The 5,696-nt window shown below is 42.1% G+C and overlaps 1 pseudogene; it reads left to right on the top strand.

The window, feature by feature from the left end:
* Nucleotides 1–3,363: 3,363 nt before the first annotated feature.
* LOC116470450 (keratin, type I cytoskeletal 18-like) lies at nucleotides 3,364–4,681 on the top strand (annotated as a pseudogene).
* The last annotated feature ends 1,015 nt before the right edge of the window (nucleotides 4,682–5,696 follow it).

Raw genomic sequence — 5,696 nt, 5'->3', positions numbered from 1 at the left:
CCTAGAGAAGCAGACCTGAGATTAACATTCAGGGTATTTATAAGGGGGTGCTGTCAATACCTGTGGAAGGTGAGCTGTGGTGCAGTCCAACAAAGACCTCAGCCAACACTGAGGCAGGTTTTTTTCAGCTTCCTGGGAGCTGACAACGACTAAGGGGTGTCATCTTTTAGCTATCTTTTTAGCTGTGGAAATAAATCTTTTATTCTTTATTTTAGGGTGAGTTGGGTGGCACATTACAATGTCTATTATAAAAGTTTAGTAAGCACTCAATAAATATTAGCTATATAATAGTGTCAATGTATATTTACCTAGGAGACCATTCTTAGTATCCCAAACAATTGCTTTCATTATATATTTTAATAGTGCTTTGGTAAGAGCATGGCTCTGGAACTGGATTTGAGGCCCAATTTCCTAATTAGCAGCTGAATAACACTAAGTACATTAGTCTCTCTGTGTCTCAGTTTCCTCATTTGTGAAATGGAAATAATAATAGTACTCATTCTCATAGGATTGTTATGAGGATTAAATATGTTAATAGTTACACTTTAAACAGTGCCTGGCATATAATACATGCTCTGTAACTGCTCGTGCTTATCATCATCATTATTTTTCTTCTCTCAATCAAGTTAAGCATGTACAGTGAGTCCTCACTTAACATCATTGAGAGGTTCTTGAAAACTGACTTTAAGTGATACAACAAATAAAAAAACCGATTTTTAATCATCAACATTATAATAACAGTGTTATTCGAAGACCTGATATATCTTGTTTTACTTAAAGTCAGTTTCCAAGAAATTGTTGATGATAGTGAAGATTTACCGTAGTCAAAAACTACTTTGGAATCAGACAATGCTGGGTTTAAATCCCAGCTCTGTCACTTACTAGCCATTTTGACATTGAGCATGTTAATCTGTGATCCTCAGTATTCTCATCTGTCAAAAAGAAATAATATGTCTAACCTTATAGAAAGCACCAAGTATATGAAGGTATTATGAACTTATGTTTCAGTTTCTTTTCTGAAATGTAGTAATAACCCCACCCTTGGGATGTCCTGAAGATTATATGAGTTCATTCATGAAAAGCACTTAGAGTGGTACCTGACACAAAAGTATGTGTTCAGTGAGTGTTAGCTAATATGATGGTGATGACAACAACTGTATAAAGGACTCTGCACAGTGCCTTGCATATCATAAGCACTCAAATATTACTTTTGAAGCTCTCCATGAATGTTTTCTTTATTTCTTCCTATTAGCCTTTCTTTTACATTCCAGCTGGCCTGCTGGACCGTTATTCTTGTGTATTCCTTTCCTCTTCCCTCACTTGCTTGTAAGGATTTTGAGTGTTATATATGGGCCAATAATAAACCATATCCTCTGACATCCTTAAAAAACAAAAGACAAAACTTTCTACTTTGTTTTTATTCTGGAGACAATAAGGCTGATGAGTGATTAAACATTATCTTCAAGTACACAAAGGTTCTTGCTACAGAAAGGTGGCTGCCAGCTCTCCATCTTCAGGACAGAAGAAGAGAAATAGACTTCAGTGGAGCATACAAACACAGCATGGAAGACAAAAGAGGATGATAGACTCTCTAACTCTGACAGGCTAAAAACAAAGAATATTCTTAATGTATTTAGAATGGCTATGTGCATGTGTTTCCAACCAAAGGGAAGAGAAAATTCTAATGAAATCTCTTTTAGCCCCATACTTCTGATTGTGTTATCCTCAAATATTTTAACTATAAATATTACCTGGTAATGTGTACGTTGCTTGTCCTGTGTTCTTTTGTCATATTATCATTCCTGGTTTCATAATAGCTGGTGCCCGTCATAAACCAATCAGAAAAAGATCTTGGTTTGGGATAGACATTTACTATTCATAAAGGCTAAAAACTGTTTCTCCTTGCAATAGTATATAATAATAAAAAAATAAGCATGGCCAAAATTTTCATTTGCATTCCAGAGGAAATAGTCTGAACAAAGTCACCCTATTCATACACAGGGTTTTTTTTTTTTTAATATTGTTGTAAACACTGCTAAGTGTTAACGTTTTACATTAAGTCATTACTTTGACAGGGATTTGATAATATAATTATGGCCTTTATAATCATGTAGAAAATCATGTTAATTAAATAAACAAAAATTGAAGGAAAATGAACATTTTGATTGGGTTTATTTCATCAGAAGAATCAGACATCTCAAAATAGAAGCAGACATCTGTGGAAATGAAGAAAAATCTACAGTTCTTAAAAACCTAGACTCTCTGCTAAGGATATTATATAGAGATCTAGGAAATAGCTCAGCTTTAAACATACCCCTTAATAGATCTATTAAAGCTGAATTTCCCTCTTCCCCTCTTTTTGTTTAATTTTCTTTTACAGCTGTGTTAATGGCAGATGAAGCTATCTTTTTTTTTTATACTTTGAACAAGTATGGCATCTTTTACCCAGGAATCTCAAATTGCCACAAATTTCATACATAGTAGTTATTATATGTAAAATATACAAAACATGAGGCTTCCTGCAAATTCCTGGCAGGGTGTGGAGCGGGTGTGGTGGGTATATGCATTATATCCCATTGTTTTTAGGAATTTGTCTTTGAGTTCCTAGTGATGATTATTCCCACTGAAGGGAGATCTGTGCCCAGTTGGCATGTTTTTTAGAGGCTTTTATACCACAGCAGAGTTCTCAATGATACTTTATCATTTAGACCTCCTTCCTTAAAAATATGAGGGAGCTAGAGTGATTTCTTTTTATTAAACACTTCAGGACTTTTTGTCTTTTCATATTTTTATGTTTGGCATGTAGTAGGTACTCAGTAGTTGAAGCCATGAAAATCTTTGGTCATTTTCAAAGTGATTCTTTTGGAATGCTATGTATTTATTATATCAGTGTCCAAAACAGTTCTGGAATTGCCCTCAGAGCTTGTGTTAGAGTCTTTTGAATATACTTATCTTTGCAGGTCAATTAATATTTATTTAGTGTCTATAATATATATATTTCAATTTTTTTGTAGAGATGGGGGTCTCATTATGTTGCCCAGGCTGGTCTTGAACTCCTGGCCTCAAGCAGTCCTCCCACCTTGGCCTCCCAAAGTGTTTGGATTACAGGGATGAGTGACTGCACTTGGCCTGTATTTTTTAAGTATCATGATTTCACCCATTAGCTTATTTACTGCAGTTGTAGCTATTGCACAGCAGTCTCCCTTGTATCAGGAACAGTTAATAAGTACTGAAGGTGGACAGAGAAATAATAAGATAAAATAAAAATAAAATAAGAAATGGTTCTCTTCCAAGAATTATAACTTCAAAATGTACATTCAAATTAACATACTAGAAGATAGAGGTTGTCGGCAAAGCCTGAGTCCTGTCCTCTCACTCTCCTCCGTGGACAGCATGAACTTCACCACTCGCTCCACCTTCTCCACCAACTACCGGTCCCTGGGCTCTGTCCAGGCGTCCAGCTACGGTGCCCAGCCAGTCAGCAGCATGACCAGCGTCTATGCAGGCACTAGGGGCTCTGGTTCCCGGATCTCCATGTCCCACTCCACCAGCTTCTGGGGCAGCATGGGGTCTGGGGGCCTGTCTGCAGGGATGGCTGGAGGTCTGGCAAGAATGGGAGGCATCCAGAATGAGAAGGAGACCATGCAAAGCCTGAATGACTGCCTGGCCTCCTACCTGAACAGAGTGAGGAACCTGGAGATGGAGAACTGGAAGCTAGAGAGCAAAATCCAGGAGAACCTGGAGAAGCGACCCCAGTTCAGAGACTGGAGCCGTTACTTCTAGACCATCAAGGACCTGAGGGCTCAGATCTTTGCAAATACTGTGGACAATGCCTGCATCGTTCTGCAGATTGACAGTGCCCATCTTGCTGATGATGATTTTAGAGTCAAGTATGAGACAGAGCTGGCTGTGCACTGGTCTGTGGAGAACAACATCCATGGGCTTCGCAAGGTCATTGATGACACCAGTGTCACTCGGCTGCAGCTGGAGACAGAGATCGAGGCTTGCAAGGAAGAGCTGCTCTTCGTGAAGAAGAACCACGAAGGGGAATTAAAAGGCCTACAAGCCCAGATTGCCAGCTCTGGGTTGACCGTGGAGGTACATCCCCAAATCTCAGGACCTCGCCAAGATCATGGCAGACATCTGGGCCCAATATGACAAGCTGGCTCAGAAGAACAGAGAGGAGCTGGACAAGTACTGGTCTCAGCAGATTGAGGAGAGCACCACAGTGGTCATCACACAGTCTGTCAAGGTTGGAGCTGCTGAGATGACACTCACGGAGCTGAGACGTACAGTCCAGTCCTTGGAGATTGACCTGGACTCCATGAGAAATCTGAAGGCCAGCTTGGAGAACAGCCTGAGGGAGGTGGAGGCCCACTATGCCCTGCAGATGGAGCAGCTCAATGGGATCCTGCTTTACCTGGAGTCAGAGCTGGCACAGACCTGGGCAGAGGGGTAGCACGAGGCCAAGGAGTACGAGGCCCTGCAGAACATCAAGGCCAACCTGGAGGCTGAGATCGCCACCTACCGCTGCCTGCTGGAAGATGGCAGGGACTTCAATCTTGGTGATGCCCTGGACAGCAGCAACTCCATGCAAACCATCCAAAAGACCACCACCTGCTGGATAGTGGATGGCAAAGTGGTGTCTGAGACCAATGACCCCAAAGTTCTGAAACATTAAGCCAGCAGAAGCAGGGTACCCTTTGGGGAGCAGGAGGCCAATAAAAAGTTCAGAGGTCCAAAAAAAAAAAAAAAAGAGAAAATACAGTGTTATAGCAGATAAATGTATACAGTGGAATCGACAAGGTCTCCGGGTGAGCATCATGGAAGAGGTGGCATTTCAGATCTTGATGGATATAGATAGGAAAATATGGGAGAAGGGTATAGCACGAAAAGAGAAAATTGTAAGCAAAGACCCCAAAGCAGAAAAGCATTTGGTTCAGTCAGAGAATGGTGAGACAGAAAAAGAAAAAGAGATAGAACTTTGGAGCAAAAGTCCTGGGGTAGTAACCTCAGTGCTGAAACATACCGTGTCCTTTGACAAGTGACTTGAATTGTGTCTTCATTTTCTCCTCTGTAAGATGGGGATAAGATTTGTACCTACAGATGGCCGAATAGGAAGAGCTCCAGTCTATAGCTCCCAGCGTGAGCGACGCAGAAGACGGGTGATTTCTGCATTTCCGTCAGAGGTACTGGGTTCATCTCACTAGGGAGTGCCAGACAGTGGGTGCAGGACAGTGGGTGCAGCGCACCATGCGCGAGCCCAAGCAGGGCAAGGCATTGCCTCACTTGGGAAGCGCAAGGGGTCAGGGAGTTCCCTTTCCTAGTCCAAGAAAGAGGTGACAGACGGCACCTGAAAATCGGGTCACTCCCACCCTAATACTGCGCTTTTCTAACGGGCTTAAAAAACGGCACACCAGGAGATTATATCCCGCACCTGGCTCGGAGGGTCCTACGCCCATGGAGTCTCGCTGATTACTAGCACAGCAGTCTGAGATCAAACTGCAAGGTGGCAGCGAGGCTGGGGGAGGGGCGTCTGCTATTGCCCAGGCTTGTTTAGGTAAACAAAGCAGCCAGGAAGCTCCAACTGGGTGGAGCCCACCACAGCTCCAGGAGGCCTGCCTGCCTCTGTAGGCTCCACCTCCGGGGGCAGGGCACAGACAAACAAAAAGACAGCAGTAACCTCTGCAGACTTA

The sequence above is a fragment of the Hylobates moloch genome, unplaced genomic scaffold, assembly GCF_009828535.3.
Source record: "Hylobates moloch isolate HMO894 unplaced genomic scaffold, HMol_V3 SCAFFOLD_6, whole genome shotgun sequence".
In the NCBI taxonomy this organism is placed as follows: Eukaryota; Metazoa; Chordata; class Mammalia; order Primates; family Hylobatidae; genus Hylobates; species Hylobates moloch.
The sequence above is the reverse complement of the archived record's forward strand: the minus strand, read 5'-3'. Positions and strand labels throughout refer to the sequence as shown.